General features: G+C 37.7%; 1 protein-coding gene across 1 annotated transcript in view; it reads left to right on the top strand.

Moving 5' to 3' along the window:
- Grpr (gastrin releasing peptide receptor) overlaps positions 1–17,599 on the top strand; it is a 31,563-nt gene that overhangs the window by 11,014 nt on the left and 2,950 nt on the right. The window lies entirely within an intron of this gene.

Below are 17,599 nucleotides of genomic sequence, written 5' to 3'. Positions count from 1 at the left end.
AAATTTATTAAGAAGGACTTACTGTGACAATAATGTGTCTCAGTGACTCATTTATTTCCTTATGCTGTCTACAAGTAAATGGAAGAACTGCTGATCAATTTTAAGCTTTTCAATGTTTCTTTTTTTTTAAATTGAGTTAAGCAGTGTCATACCAGGGTCAGACCTCTGTTATGAGAAGTTCTTTAACACAACTTTAAGACAGTAGAAAATTATTAAACAAAGATATCACAGTAGTCTCCCCTAGAGAACATGTGGGAAAATAAATTAATGGGGGCTGGGGATATAGCTCAGCGGTAAAGTACCTACTATCTTGCATGAGATCTTGGATTTAATCCCCAACGTTCCAAACATAAAGTGATCAGAACAGAATTTTATTTTATTTTATTTTATTTGGTACTGGGAATTGATGCTAGGGGTGTTTTGCCTAGGGGATACATCCCCACTCCACTTTACTTTTTATTTTGAGACAGAGTCTCTCTAAATTACTGAGTGTCTTGCTTAGTTGCTGAGGGTGGCCTCAAACTTGGGATCCTGCCTGCCTCAGTCTCCTGAGTTGCCAGAATTACAGGCAGGAGCTACTGCACCCAGCTCAGAATAGATTTTTAAGAATCTCATTATTATCTTTTGTCTCCTCTTACTTTAAATGGTTGAAAACATTGCAGAAGGGTAGAAAAATCAGAATTTGGCATTATTTCTTTTTTAGATTTTCAACAGAGGTGAAATTAAAGGTTAAAATGATGGTTAGGGAATATGGGAACTAATTATATGATGAAGACAAGTATTATCAATATCTATTTCTAACTATTCTTACTTATGCTTTAAAAAGACTCAAGCCTCACGTGGTGGCACTCTGTAATCCCAGCAGCTCAGGAGGCTGAGGCAGGAGGATTGAAAGTTCAAGTCCAGCCAGCCTCAGCGACTTAGCAGAACCCTGTCTCAAAATAAAAAATAAAAAGGACTGGGGATGTGGTTGAGTGGTTAAGTGCCCCTGAGTTCAATCCCCAGTAACAAAAATAAATAAAATAAAATACAAAAATAAAAAGACTTAAAAATCTAAAGTGTGATGGTCAAATACGAAAATTGCCACTGGCTCAAAGATCCAGAGATCTATGCTCTAGGTCTTGTTCTCAGCTAACTAGCTGTGGGACTTCCCTGGGCTCCAATTTCTTTTTCTTTAAGTTAAAGAAATGGTACTTGATGACTAACACATTTTATCTTCTGTAGTTACATGGAAAACGGGTTTGTAATTAAACATGTGCTCATTTGTCTATAATACTGTGATAATAGCACTTTATATATGCTGATCTAGCATCATCTCTTCTAAGAGACTTCACAAGGAATATGCAAATGTCATTGTATCCTTCATTAAGTGCTTTTCTTGAGTGTACCTTCCTTTCCCAATTGGATTTAAATCCTCAGAGGCTAAGGACTTTCATATTCATAGTGCCAAGCAGAGCCTGAAATGCCAAATTAGTACTTAAATGTGCTGATAAATTGAGTAAGCATGCTGAGCAATGAGTGCTTAGTACTGGAAGACCAACGTCAGGGGTCAGTGGCCTATTGTCTTCATTATCACAAATTAATAAGTTTAACAGGCAGCACTGGGTGAGATGGGCGGGTTTACCTCCATTTAAAAAAGGAATAAACAGCTTTGACATAGACAGGGGACAAAATTATGCATATTCAGACATTCAGAGCACATAGGCCTGAGCTAGGCAGACTTTTCTGAAAAGGGCCAGATGCTAAATGTTTTAAGCTTTGTGGGCCATTCAGTGGGTCTCTATTGTGACCACTTAATTCTGCCTTTGTGGCATGAAAGCAGCCATAGAAATGCATAAATAAATGAATATGTCAGTGTGCCATTAAAGCTTTGCTTATGGACATTGAGATTTGAATTTCATATATCACAAAATTTTATTCTTTGGATTTTTCCCAACCTTTTAAAATGTAAAGACTATTTCTAGCTCATGGTCACACAAAAGCAGACAAAAGACTAGATTTAATTGGTGAGTCCTAGTTTGCTGTCCCTGATACAGTGTCATATGCACATACTCTGGTCATTTAACAGTGAGATTTTCCTATTTAAGTGGAGTGGACCTAGAAGAATCCATGGCCCCTGTCCAGTTATATAGGACAAACTTACTAGGGGATATTATAAATAAACATCCTATATCTGCAATGCTTTGTGGTTAGAAGGCACTGTCTTGTCATGCATCTTAGCTTTTTGGATCATCTGTAATCCTTATCACTATTTTTAGATGGTGAGATGAAGTTTCTATAGCACATGATTAGGAAATGGTAAAAGAGTCAAGCAATGATTTTTTTTTTTTTTTTTTTTTTTTTTTTTTTTTTTTTTTTTGGTACGGGGGATTGAACTCAGGGGCACTTACCCACTGAGCCACATCCCCAGTCCTTTTTTGTATTTTATTTAGATGGGGTCTCACTGAGTTGCTCAGAGCCTTGCTAAATTGCTGAGGCTGGCTTTGAACTCATGAGCGTCCTGTCTCAGCCTCCCAAACTGCTTTTGATTACAGGTGTGCACCACCATGCCCAGCTCAAACAATGATCTTTAAGAATGCTTTCTAGCATGCCTTACGTCCTGTGTGCTGTCTACAGTTGTTTAAATGAAAAAATTGAAAGGGTTCCCTAGAAGGACATGGCACCCAGAGGTGCTAGCTGTCATCTGCAGAGCACTGCCTTCTGGCTAGAGGGGTCATGGGCATGTGTGTGAGGCAAGGAAATGCTTACATTATAGGTCATTTGAAAAATCTGAAAAATTGTGTACCCCCAATTCTGTACAAAAGGCAGAGGAAAAATTGGAAGGCAATATATCAGAACATTGCAAGTAAGAATTATGCTTGTATTTTTTGTTGTTGTTTTTTAGTTTTTAGAATTCTCTACTGTCTGAATTTTTATAGTGAGCTCATTGTACTTTATGACAATTTTTTAACCGAAAAAAGTCCTTCAAATTAACTCATCCACTCTCCTTGTTGATATCTTTGCTGACTTATAGCAACTTTTTCAGTTGGTTCTTAGGATAGTCTAAGCTTGCATGGTTACAAACTCTTTGCTTTCTTTAATTTTATTGTGATAAAATATACAACACAATGAAAATTTTACTATTTTAGCCATTTTTAAGGGCACAATTCAGTAGCATTAAGTACATTTACACCAATGTGTAACTGTCACCACCATCCATTTCCAGAACTTTGTCAGCTTCCTAAACTGAAGCTCTGTACCCTTTAAATAATACCTCCTTTCTTTCTTTTTATTTTTGGCCTGCTCTCTTGTTTTGTTTTGTTTACTGCTTTGGGGATGGGTCACATTTAGTAAAGCTGTTTTAGTCAGCTTTTTCGATGCTATGACCAAAATACCTGACAAGAACAATTTTAAGGAGGAAAAGTTTATTTGGGGCTCATGGTTTCAGAGGTCTCAGTCCATAGATGGACGACTCCATTGCTCTGGGCCCAAGATGAGGCAGAACATCATGGCGGAAGAGTTTGGTGGAGGAAAACAGCTCAGGACATGATACCAGGAAGGAGAGAGAGAGAGAGAGAGAGAGAGAGAGAGAGAGAGAGAGAGAGAGAGAGACACTCCTCTCCCCTTGCCATTGACAAAATAAACCCCAAAGGCACACTCTCAGGGACCTACCTCTCAGTCATGCCCTCCCGGCCTATAGTTACTGCCCAGTTAATACCTATCAGGGGATTAATGAGCTGATTAGGTTAAGGCCCTTATAACCCAATCATTTCACCTCTGAACCCTCTTGCATTATCTCACACATGAGCTATTGGGGGACACTCACATCTAAACCCTAATAAGAGCACTATTCATAGTGGAAATGGATTCAAAAGTGTTGAATTTAAAGAGATGTCTCAATTTGAGCTGTTTCTTCTCATTGTCAGCTAAGTGACTTTCAGTAAATCACTCTTATAAGCCTCAGTTTTCTAATATTTAAAATACAAGTATTTACTTCTGATATATCACAGGACTGTTCAAATGATGAAATGAAATAATATGCATTGACTTCTTTATACAATGTTTGAATTCCTAGTCAAAAGAGTGTTAATACCATCACCATGATTACTATTTATTTTTAGAAGGGAGCTAAGAGGTAGTTATCAAAATCTTGACCAGTTGACATTCTAGTGGACATTCATCCTTCCCAGGAAATGCAATCATAACATTTTATTTATTTTTTAATATGTATATTTTTTAAATATTTATTTTTTTTTTAGTTGTAGTTGGATACAATACCTTTATTCCATTCATTTATTTTTATGTGGTGCTGAGGATCAAACCCAGGGCCCCGTGCATGCTAGGCAAGCACTCTACCGCTGAGCCACAATCCCAGCCCCCATAACCTTTTATTTAAATAGTGCTCCCTGTTTCCCAAAGTGTTTTGAAACATCTCAGTTAGCTTTCCATCACAATAAGTAAGATTGGTACCATTACTCCATTTTGCAGATGAAGCAAATGGAAGTATTCAAATCTCATGGTTTAAAGCCTGGACTCAGAAGCCAGCAGCCTTTATTCAAGCCCCAGCCCTGCCACTCTTGGCTATGTGGCCCTGGGCAAGTTATTTACTTCTCCATGCCTCAGTTTCTTCATCTGTAAAATTAAATAAGATGACAATAGTAATACCCATCTTCTGGTAGTATTATGTGGATTTAAAAAATTGACTTTATGGGGGTGGGGACTGAGGATTGAACTCACTATTTTACCCCTGAGCTACATCCCCAGATCATTTTAATTTCTATTTTGAGACAGGGCCTTGCTAAGTTGCTGAGGCTAGCCTCAAACTTCTGATCCTCCTGCCTCAACCTCCAGAGTCACTGGAATTACAGGCATGTGCCACTGTGCCCAGCAAAAAAGTTGATTCTTGTAAGTGTTGAGAGTTGTGCCAGACCCCAAATAAATGCTAGGTAAGTTTTTGCTAAATAAAAAAATAAAAATAAAAACAAATGGAGACAGCATATTTCCACCAAAAAAAAAATGTTAATTATGAAAGTAGAAGTAGAATGCAGGGCTCCCAGTCTTTATCCAGTCTCACCCTCCCTCTCCCCGTTTTGGGATCCTTCACTACACAGTGATGCCTCCCCAACATTGCCCAGATCAACCTTGAGGACCCAGTTAGCTACAAAGTTGGATCGTCCCACTTATAAAACCTCTCACAGAAGTTTACTTAAATATAGTGCCGTCAAGTTTTTATAATTAAATTCAATGAGTCATATGCCATGATGGTATTTTTGAGCTTTAATGATTCTTGTTTGTGGAAAAAAAAATGATAATGTATTTTATTAAGATAATTTTGAAATTCTGTTTTTATTCCCAAGAACTTGAAATATATTTGAAAAAAAATTTGAAATATATTTGAAATATATTTGGAAAAAAAGAAATACATTTGAAAATCACTTCAGATATTTTACTTTCTCTCTATAATTCATAAACTGAGTGGACCAGCAGAATTTACATAGCAAGTGGAGTTCCTATCCCGCAGGGCACCTGAGGGTCACTTACAGTCCCAGACTTCCTGTGTTTCTCTGCAAGGTCCATCCCTGGGCCAATGTAAGGTTTAGGGCATGCTGGAGTATCCTAGAAATAACAACCCAGGATAATTCTCAAAGAGGGGTGGGGGAGAGTTGAATAAATACTATGACCTCATTCCTTGATGACACAGCTCTGAAATGTACTCAGTGTGGGTCTCTGCGGGGATCCCCAGTTGGGATGTAGTTCAGTGGTAGGAAGTAGGCCTAATATGTAGGAGGCTTGAGTTTAAGTTCCAATACTGGGTGGTGGGAAATTTGCTATTTAGCTAAAATTCACACTTAACTCGAGTGGTTTATCTGACAGCCTTGTCTCTCCAGAAGATTCTGATTAATGTCAAGGGAGACTCAGCAAGAGTGTGCCCTAGTTGCCTACAGTGGTACCTTTTTATTGGCTTCCAATTCTTCCCTGTCTCACTTCCTTACTCCCTCCCTGTGCTTCCTAGGATCCCCTCCCTTGCTTGACCTAAATCCTTGCCTCAGACTCTGTGTGGAGGTGAATAACAATTTATGAAAACAATTTATGACCCAGAATCTATTCTCCCCACTCTAGAGCATGAGCGATTCTTCTCCATCTTTGTAATTTTCCCTATTCTCTGTGTATCTTCCATGCTACACGGTCGAGTAATTGCAGACAGTGCCTAACTATAATTTGCAAATGGGATCTATAAAAGTTCTTTAAACTTTTTGGCTCATAAACTGCTGAAAAAGTCTAACACGATATAAATATATATTCTTCCTTCCATAATATTTTTGAGGAATGGCCTTCCAATGACAACGTGTGCCAAGATCTTTGCACACCTACTGAAATTTAACTTGGGTTAACTGCTTTTCCTTTGTCATTTTAAACATACCCACTGGCAAGTGTAATGTTTCATCCTGCTTATACTCCTTCTGACAGCCTCCCTCACAGGATTAGCATTGAACTTTGAAATCAGATCATCCTGCTAAAACTCATTTTTGGCCCAAGGGTCAATAGCTGTCCAATACTTTGTGTGAAAGTGCCATAAGATGGCCCACAATTGATTGCACCTCCTTTTCCATTTTATCCCTAAGCTTCTATATCCCTCATATCCCAGAGTCAGTATCCTCACTCCTGAAACCTTCCCAGTGTCAGTGGCTCTTTCTCTAGCCTCTTTCCAGCCGCTGGCTTCTAGTCCTTCTCTGATGCCATTGTTTATCTCCCCTCCAATGTCCCACTCAGATGGCTCCTTGGCTCCTTTTGGTTCTGAGGCCTCTGAACATATGAAAGAGCCAAGATACCTCACTCTTGGCTTCACTCTAGGCCTCAGACCACAGGGAACAGCAATATATATATATATATATATTATATATTACTGTTGTTATTATATCATTATATATAATAATATATAATATATTAATGATATAATTATATATAATATATTATACAATTATATAATATATTAATTAATATATGTTAATTATATATAATATTATCATATGATAATATATTATTTTATTACATATATATATATAAATAAACATTCAGTATAAGACTCAAGGAAGAACAGGAATTTTATATCTGCTTAGGAATACACTGCTTTCACCATGGATCTAGCAGGTGGAGGATAGATCTTCTGATAATTTCCTTATTTTTTCCTCCTTATTTCCAATATCAGAAATCATGGATTGCATAGTCAATCACAAGACCATGGTGGTAGAAAGCTGTATGACCTGGTGATAGGCCTAGAGGTCATCCTGCATGGGCTCAAACTCTGTTTCCAATACTTAGCACTGATGGCCTTGTATAAGTTACTTAGCCTCAGTTTCCATATCTGTAAAAAAGCAATAACATTAGTACAAGCCACATAGGATTGTTGTGAAGATAAAAGTGGTAATTTAAACAAAGCTCACAGCCCAGTACCTGATTCATGTTAAGTCTCCCATATGTTTTAGCTATGACAGCAGTGGTGGTCACTATTGTTAGTAGAATCAATCTAATTGAAACCCAGGTACTAAATAGTTTTATTCCTGTGTAACCTGTGTAAGAAATTTGCACACAGTATTTACTAAGTGAGACTTGGAAGAAAGTAAATATGTAGAAATCTGGTTGCCTGCAGCCCTTGCCCCTACAAATGTCCCTTCTACTTGTGGGGGGAAGAAAGAAAGAGACAGGTGGGAAGAGAGAGAGAGAGAGAGAGAGAGAGAGAGAGAGAGAGAGAGAAAAGAAGAAGAAGAAGAAGAAGAAGAAGAAGAAGAAGAAGAAGAAGAAGAAGAAGAAGAAGAAGAAGGAGGAGAAGGAAGGGAGGTAGGTAAAGAAAGAAAGGGAAAGAGAAAGAGATATCTTTTATTTTCTATTTTTTTTTTGGTACCAGAAATTGAATTCAGGGGCACTTGACCACTAAGCCACATCCCCAGTCCTATTTTGAATTTTATTTAGAGACAGGGTCTCACTGAGTTGCTTAGCACCTCCCTAATGCTGAGGCTGGCTTTGAACTCATGATCCTTCTGTCACAGCCTCCCAAGCTGCTGGATTACAGAAGAAAGAGAAATCTATTATTGGGAAACAGAGCTTTCCTACCACACTTGGAGGTAGGACTTTATATACATACATGAAGGTGATGGCATTGACCTCAAACCATACTATAGAATGAATAACTGATATCTTCTCTCCTCCCCAAAGCAGGGCCTCCTCTCAGGGAGTTAGTGGGCATCTACAGGTACAGGACATAATATCCTCCCTGATAGATAACTGGAGAATTTTAGTCAGAGATGGTCCTGCCTGGATACAGCATCTGTCTTTTGATCTCTTGAAAGAAAAAGTATGATTCCATGTAATCATGGAACATGGATCATGATGTACTTCCTTGGCCTGAGTTTAAAACTTACTTCCTCTTGAGACAGAAGGGTCTCTGCTACAGAACTCTAGAAAAACTCCTGAAACTTTGGCTACATTTTCCAGAAAGAGTCCTCTGGGACAACAGACAAGTGGGACTCACATGCTTCTAGAGAGGTGTGACCTGTAAATCAGAGAAGGGAAGAAAGTGTCAAGATTTCTATTTATATTGCTTTTTATTTAAATGTAAGGATGAATTAACCATTAGCAATACATACGGTCCAACTTGACTCTATGTCAGAGGATCACTGACTCTATATCAGAGGATGTCTTATCACCTGGTGCACAGGCAGCACAATGGGTGTCTCACCTCATAGGAGGCTCAACAATGATGACATTCTTAACTCCTTCCTGCTCTTTCAGCTCATAGCAAGGCCTTGCCAACTGATATATGTTGGTGCATAATCTAGTTTTAATTAAACTAGCATCCCCAAATAGATAAATGGCTACAAAATATTCCTGCTGAAACAAAACAAATCCAAACAAAATCCCACAAATTTTAGCTGATATTAAAATTGAAAGTCCAAGAGAACATTATGAATATAACAGAGAAGACACATCCTCTGTTCCTGGCATGGGCACCAATCAGGTATGACACATTCAATCACATCATTTTAATAAAATGCACATCATTTTAATAAAATGCACACTACTTTAATAAAATGCACACTATTATTTCAAAGTTTGCATTTTACACAGTTCATTTTTTAAAAATTCTGCATTTTACAATATCCACTCACATTCAACAATTGTCATTTCTTAGATTTTGTTCTAAATGTATGTTCTGTGTGTGTGTGATGTGTGTGTGTGTGGGTGTGTGTATATGTATTTATATATTCGTTGTGTTTTGTTTTGCTGAGCTTTGGAAAGTAAGGGGCAAACATCTAAAGTTTCACCCTTAAATATAATAGTATATATTACCTGAGGGGGAAAAAAAACTCAATGTCATTATCACACTGAATGAAATTAACAATAATTCTTTAAATACCACCTAATATGTAACCATAATCAAATTTTCTCTGTTGTGCCAAAACATCTTTTATTGGTTCTTTTTAAAAATCAAAAGTCGGGCTGGGGATGTGGCTCAAGCGGTAGCGTGCTCGCATGGCATGTGTGCGGCCCGGGTTCTATCCTCAGCACCACATACCAACAAAGATGTTGTGTCCGCTTAAAGCTAAAAAATAAATATTAAAATTCTCTCTCTCTCTCTCTCTCTCTCTCTCTCTCTCTCCCCCTCTCTCTCTCTTTAAAAAAAGATATTGTGTCCACCTAAAATTAAAAAATAAATATTAAAAATAAATAAATAAAAATAAAAAGTCAAATCAAGGCTTGTGCATTTCATTTGTTTTATCTCTTTAATCTCCTTCAAGGTAGAATAGTAACTCCTCTATATTTTCTTTAAAAAATGACGTTGAGTGCTGGGGTTGTGGCTCAGTGGTAGAGCACTTGCCTAGCATGTGCGAGGCACTGGGTTCGAGTCTCCACACCACATATAAAGAAATAAAGGCCCATCAATAAGTAATAAAAATATTTTTAAAAAAATAACATTGAGACCATGCCTGTAATACCAGCAGTTTGAGGGGCTGAAACAGGAGGATTGTGAGTTCAAAGCCAGCCTCAGCAACTTAGCAAGGCCCTAAGCTTCACCCTTGCTAAGTTGCTGAGAGTCTTGATGAGTTTTTGAGGCTGGCCTTGAACTTGCCATTCTCCTACCTCAGCCTCCTGAGTAGCTGGGAATATAGGCATGTGTCACTGCTCCTGGATTGATTTGTGTGTTATTTTAAATACATTGAGTTATCCATTGCCACTGTTGTTAGTTTACTGCTAAACTTGTCCTAAATTTTTCAAGGAAGATCTTTCAATATGCCTTCTAAGTTCTTTGCCATGAATCCATTATATTCAGCACTTCCTTTGTGACTGGCACAATAAAGTGTTTGAGGTTCATCTTGTACATTTCCTACTCCAGATATAGGATCAACCATTTTTTCAAAGACTTCTGTTTTCTTTTAGTAAGTAAAAAATGTAGGGTGCCTGTTTTACTGTGCATGATATATTAGTACAGTAATACATGTATACAATTTATACATCAACACATTCAGAATGTAGGTGCATTCCCACTTTCTTTTTACTGAGTGGTATGTCCAATTAGTGCAATTAGAACTATAGGAATGCAGCAAGGGGTGCCTTTGCCCTGGATCTGAGACTAGGTAGCTGCTTGGATCATTTTGCTCATCATCTTTTTTTTTTATGGCAAAGAATATTTTATTCTGGCCTAATGCAAGTGGCATTGAGACTTTTGCAATAGGAGAGAGAGATTGAACTCAACTCCCTGCTCACAAGTTTTTCAAGTTTAACATGGATACATGCTTGTCCTTGTTCATGATATCATTTCCAGGGAAACAAGGGGCTAGAATCAAGTCAACTCTACTGGCTTTCAGGGTCTGTATCCTTGTGCTGCTGATGTCTACTCTGCCCTGCCTCCCAAGCTTGGGAAGCACATTTTTTGCATGGCAAGTTCATCCTTCACCAAAATGGTTATTACTTTCTTAGCTAGATCCTGCTAAGGATCTTAAAGAGTTCTTAGTGAAAAGGAGTTGTGTACTTTCTCAAGTGCCCCACTCCTCTGCAACCACCCGCTACCCTTCCTCTAGCTTGCTCTTGGGTAGCAAAGTACATTGACAAGGTCCAGACAAATATGTCAGCTGAGAAACCGTGCTTCTAAACTAGAGGAGCATTGCCAGATGGTTCTTTCTTCTCCACCCCACCGCTTCTGTCCTCTCCCTTTGTCTCCCATCTTCTCCTTTCCTCTGCCTCTTTCTCCAATTTCATTGTTTTTACTTTTCTTTTTTTTTCCTCCTCTGTTCTTTCCATCCTGCCATCTTCCCAGGATTCTGCTCTGAATCCTAAGTCCATATTAGAGCCCAGAGAAAAGTAGGCTATATTAAGAAGAGGTAGAAAAGAGCATTAGAGCGATTTAGTTTAGAGGAAATGGGACAGGATGACTGTAATCGGTTACATACTTAAAGATAACTGTTGGATGTGCACTAAGAGTCAGGAAGTTCTCCATTTGCAGAGCCATAGCTCAAAGGGAGATAAGATTCCACTGCTGTGTGTTGTAGTCTTTTTACAAGCCAGTTAATAATTCTTCAGAGAAATACTTCATGTTATTCTCAGGAGAAAATAAGGCCAGTGTTTAATAGTTTTGTCAAATCTTTTTAGGTAGGATTCTAATTTGAATGCAGACAGTGTGTCAGTTACCCTAGAGACCATTCTGTTCATTTTGTTTTTTTCTTCACCTCTGTCTTCCCCACGTAGTGTACATTTGAATGGTAATGGAAGTTTTAAAATATTTTTGTTTAACAATTCCGACACACTTCAGTAGATAATTATAGACAAATAAGGGCTGAAATGCTGGATCCTTAAAAAATAAACAGACTGCCCATATTGAAATAAAAGACATACTTTTCTGTGGGCAAAGGTTTCCAACCCTGAGTGTAGCAGCCAGCTACTTCTTCTTGCCAGGAATCTCTTTGACACATTAATCTTGTTATGTAGAACCTTGTTTGACCTTTCGAATGTTTGCATAAGAAAAATGATGCACAGATGTTTTCAGAAGTGGGAAAAAATTGTCTTGCGTCCCGTATTATCAGAGGAGTGAATGTGTCAGTCTATGGAAGAATGATTCTTACTAAATATGTAAAAGTAAATCTTATCTCTCTCTCTCTCATTTGTGACAAGTTGGAAACAAGAGAAAACATCTGCAAGTCATGTGTTCATGATCAATTAATTAGCAACTATTTGCTGAGACCCTACTTTAAAATAAATGGTATGCAGAACAAGGAGCTTCGGGCATTTTTAACACTACATAAAGAAAGGAAGAGAAGCAGATAGAAGCTTCAGACAAAAGTTAGGAGGAAAGTAGAAAATATATGCCCAGAGAAAGCTAACAGTTGAATTCAAGATAGTTTAGAGTTTATTGTAAGTATAAAATTCGAAGAGTTGAAAATCCTCTCATAAAACTCAGACAGATTGGGAGAAAGAATGGGGATGTTTGAGGCCTAGATTGGTCAACGAAAGCTTCATCAAGATGTTACTTAAGCTGAAATTTGGGAGGATTTGACTCAGATGAATGGAGTCTCTGGAATTGAGCATGAGGAAAACAGGGAGGTAGGCAAGTGATGGACATTTAAGAACTTACGTATCTTTTTAGTGCAGCAGAAAGTTGACAAATCATTCTTTCAGGGGACAAGACGTTGGGGATGATAAATATGGAAAGATCCTGGAAATAAATCTGGTAATTTGTGCATTATAGTTACATATAACAGTGGGGTTCATTTTGACATAATAAGCCTCCCTCTTATGTCTGCCTCATTGCTTATCTTTCTTCCAATCCATCTACTCTGTTATTCATCTTCCATGTGGTTCAAACATGGCTGCCATGTAAACTTCCTTGACATCAAAATCTTTTCAGCATCAAACATTGACTAACTACATTCTACCTCTTTTTTGGGGGGAGGGGAGGGAGTTAAATGCTTATAAGAAAGAGGAACTCTTTAGTAGATGGCCAGGCAATTCATTAGCTGGTTGGGTATCCACTTCCTCCAGTTCAAACAGACATTACTCTTAAACAGAAACAACCCAGCAGAGACTCCTGACTCCCTGTATTGGGAGCTCTGGGCAGAACAGTCTAAGGCAGAAGAGGAAATAGATGTGTTCCATGCTCTATAGGACCATTAGAGATTCAGGGAACATTTAGTATGTTCTGCATATGTTTGAGATGTGTCTGGTCTGTTTCTCTGTGTCTAGAAAAGATTTACCCAAACTTTCTTCTGAAAGAGCTGTGGTAATCTGAAAAGCATTGATCTCAAATTAAATGTCGACTCTACCACCTCCTCAACTCTGAGCTTCAATTTCCCATCACAGGATGAGGCTAATAATGCATACCTGTTGGGGTTGTCCGGAATATAAATGAAATAATGTAGATGTCATTATCTGCTTGGCACAAAACAAGGACTTGTTAAAAAAGATTTCTTTTGATTCTTTAATATGTTATGAATATTCTATAACATAAAAGTCCTTGCAATGTATTTCTACATTCTATTTTTAATTTTTAATAAAATTTATTTTTGATTGCACATTTTTACATGTCTTTAATAAACAAGGCCTCTTATATAACACAGTTACAATATCATTATCTCACTCAATACACTAAAATAATTCCTTGATAGCACCAATACTACATCTATGTTTGATTTTTTTCAATAGTCTCAAAAATATCTTTCAATAGTTATTTGGTTTGAATGAAAACTCCAATGGGGTTCACATGTTGAACTGGGTTGATAAGTCTAACATATCTCAGTCTGTAACTGTTCTCCCAGTTTTTCTATGACATGCATTTATTGAAAATAGTGGGATCATCATTTTTACAGAATTTTCCAATTTAGAATTTGCTGATTTTATCCTCAAAGCATCAGTTAACAGGTTCCTCTATTCCCACATTTCCTGAAAACTGGTTCAAACATGGCTGTCATGATCACTAGAGGCTTACTTAGATTTAGATTCAAATTGTTTTCTGGCAAAACTATAAAGGAAATGTTTTTGTATTATCTTTTATGTTTTAAAAGTCATGAATTTGAAATGGTAGCTCAATAGTTCCCAAGGCATTTTGAATTTAGGAACATGGGATTACCAGTTGATTCTGGTTTACTCATGCATAAGTGAGTCACCTTTACCAGACACTTACTGGTACTTATGACTGACATCTTCCAGAAGATGCAGATAGAAGTCATAGTTATCATTTTATCTTTAACAAACATATTACTGATGCCTTTTTATACATATCTTTGGCTAAAGATGGTCACCTATTCTACGTGGCTGGGGCTGAGGCTGGGGCTGGGGCTCAGCAGTACAGCATATGCCTAACACTTGAGAGGCACTGGGTTCGATCCTCAGCAACACATAAAAAACAAACAAACAAATAAATAAATAAAACAAAGGTATTGTGTCCAACTACAACTAAAAAAAATATTAAAAAATAAATAAATAAGTAAAGATGGTCATTTATTCTAATTAAAAAAAAAATCAATTCCCTGCCTGGCCTACACTATAAGTTAGGAATAAAAATGTTTGAAATGATTAATGAATAGAAAAGAAACTAGATCAAAATAGAACTTATCTTTGAAAATTGTATGTGATTTTACTAATTATTTTAAATGAAAGTAAAGCCAGGGGTCTGGAGTTGTAGCGCAGTGGTAGAGCACTTGCCTCGCATGTGTGAGGTACTAAGCTCCATCCTCAGCACGGCATACAAATAAATAAACAAGGCCTGGGGTTATAGCTCAGGGTAGAGCACTTGCGTCCCACCTGTGAGGCACTGGATTCGGTCCTCTGCACCACATAAATATAAATAAAATAAATCAAGTAAAGATATTATGTCCATCTTTTAAAAAATCTTTAAAAATAATAAACAAAATATACATACATTTATAAAGATATATAAAATAAAGATATAAAACAAAGATAAATATAATAAAGACATATAATAAATATATATAATAAAGATTATATATTATTATTATTATTATTATTATTATTATTATTAAGAAAGTACAGCCAAGCACATTGAAGCAAGACTGGGGTATTATTCTGAAATGTTGGGTTGTAAGATCATGTAGTAAATCATAGCCCTGCCTTCCCTACCTGAGTTGAAAATAGAGAACTAGATAAAGGAATCAGAATAATTGCTTCCACATTTGATAAAGGTATTATCCAGAGTATGTTTTAGGTCCACAGCAATACAGAACTTGTTGACACTCTGGTATCTTGTATCAGACATACCATTCCCCTAGCCAGGGACAGTAGATGACCTCCCTGAGCCCAATACACAAACCAGATTCTTGTTTTTCAAACTTGCCACTTAAGAGCTCTCTCCTTTCCCCAGCAGGTGGAAAGTGAGTGAGGATTCGGGGCGCATCCAAGACTGGTAGCTCAATGGAGTCTGATCAACATGGAAATGAATAGAAATAAGTAAACTCACTGAAGTACATGATATAAAATAATATTATAAGTAGAACCCAGTTCAAACACAGTATTTTCGGCATGAACAGCGTCACATTTAGTTGGTCCCAACTCATGTCAACTTCCACCTTATGGCAGCTCATGTTTCACCGAAGAATCATTTGTGGAGTATGTGCATATCACAGTGCCAGTGCATGTCAAGGTGGAGAAAGATATATTCTTCACCAACCAGAGGCTCAGCCTCCTGTGGGTTCTCAGACAAGTGCACACAAGATACACGGTGGTCCAGTTTGCTGGGCATCAGATGTGGAGTTGTGTTCAACATGGAGTCATGCTGCTTAGCCCTCTGGAAGAAGAGATGTGCCCAGCTGCAGGGGGTTGGAGGCTATCAGCTCTTTCAGGGTCCACTTAAGGTTTCAAACTGTGGTCATGCTCTCTTGGGTGGCTTCTGCTCAAGTGACTGACTCTGGTAGGAAAGAAGTCACACTATTCTTGGATGGCTCCAGCCAGTCTCTAAGCAAAGTGATAAGACAAGTGACTGGCCATTTCCACCCAAGGCAGGACTCCTCCACTGGGCAATCTATGCTCCCAAACTTCCTATTAGGTGGGTGTAAGACCACCAGCCATCTTGGTTTGCTAGGCCTGAGAATCTTCCTAGGATGTAAGCCTTTCAGTGCTCACTCTGGAAAATTCCCAGGCAAACTGGATGGTTGGTCATCCTTGCAGGTGTGTAGACCTTGTGACATCTGCATTATGTCTGACAGCGACCTCTGCCCAATTCTGCTTCCTTCCCCCTTTTCTTTTTCTTTTTTGTTTTATTATTTTTGAATTTCTTATTTGTTCTTTTTAGTTATACATTACAGTAGAGTGCATTTTGACATATCATACATACATGGAGTATAACTTCCCAATCTTAGTTCTACATGATGTGGAGTTATGCTGGTCATGTATTCATATATGGACATAGAAAAGTTATATCTGATTCATTCTACTGTCTTTCCCATTCCCATCCCCCCTTCCCTTCATTCCCCTTTGTCCTTCTCCCTTTTCCTTTCACATGTATTACTGCCCAATAAACCTTTGGTACTCTTAACTGCATGCCTGTGTCTGCTTCCCAGAGCACTTGATCTGTGATAAATGGCTCACAAACCAGTAAAGACCTAAATGCTTCAAGAGAAGATAACACTGAAAGAGTATGGGGGCAAGGAAAAGATTAATTTGACAATTACAGGGCTCCTCCTGGGTAAAACAATTTCAGTGGAAATTCCACATCCTTTGAAAGATAAAAAGGGGCATATTTAAAATACTCGATGATCTAAGATTCCTTGAATTCTATTTGAATCCTCAAAACGAAGTTTTTGCCAAAGATACACCAACCTCCTTGTCTCTTTAAACAGTAATGTGCTTCATTATTAATTTCTGTGATTTAATGAGAAAAATGAAAGGAACATCGGCTTTTCTGTGAAGTATTCTCAAAAGCAAGAGAGACTGTGAATTTTACAACATGGTAACTCTGGTTAATAACAATGTATCGTATTCTTAAAAATCACTAAGAGTCCATATGTAGGGCTAAGGATGTGGCTCAGTGGTACAGTGCTTGCCTAGCATGTGCAAGGTCCCAGATTCAATCCCCAGCGCTGAAAAAAAAAAAAAAAAGTCCATATGCAGAACCTAAAGCAAAGTAAGGGGGAAAAAATGGGGGAGTGTTGAATGTCATAGAGGGAAGATCAGTGGAGTAGAAGATGGAGATGGAAGTGTTAGGTGGAGGGAGGGGAAAGAGAAGGAAATGCAGAATGAATTTGATAATATTACCCTATGTGCATGCATATACACCAGTGAATTCTGCCTTTATGAACATCTATAAAGCACCAATTAAAAATAAATAAATAAATGAGTGGAAGGTCGACCAGTAGAATAGAGGAAGGAGGCTGGGGAAGGGAGGAGGGAAGAGAAAGAGGGGGCACCAGGGATTGAAATGGAGTGAATTAAATTCCATGCATGTATGATTATATCAGAATGAACCCAACTATTATGTATAACTATAATGCACTAATAAAACCAAAAGATATGTGATGTGATGCGTATGCTAATTAGCTTGATGGAGCCATCCCACAGTGTATACATATTTTGAAATATCATGTTATGCATAATAAACGTGCAATTTTATGTACCAATTAAA

The sequence above is a fragment of the Urocitellus parryii genome, chromosome X (assembly GCF_045843805.1).
Source record: "Urocitellus parryii isolate mUroPar1 chromosome X, mUroPar1.hap1, whole genome shotgun sequence".
Lineage (NCBI taxonomy): Eukaryota > Metazoa > Chordata > Mammalia > Rodentia > Sciuridae > Urocitellus > Urocitellus parryii.
This window is presented reverse-complemented; position numbering and strand designations above follow the sequence as displayed.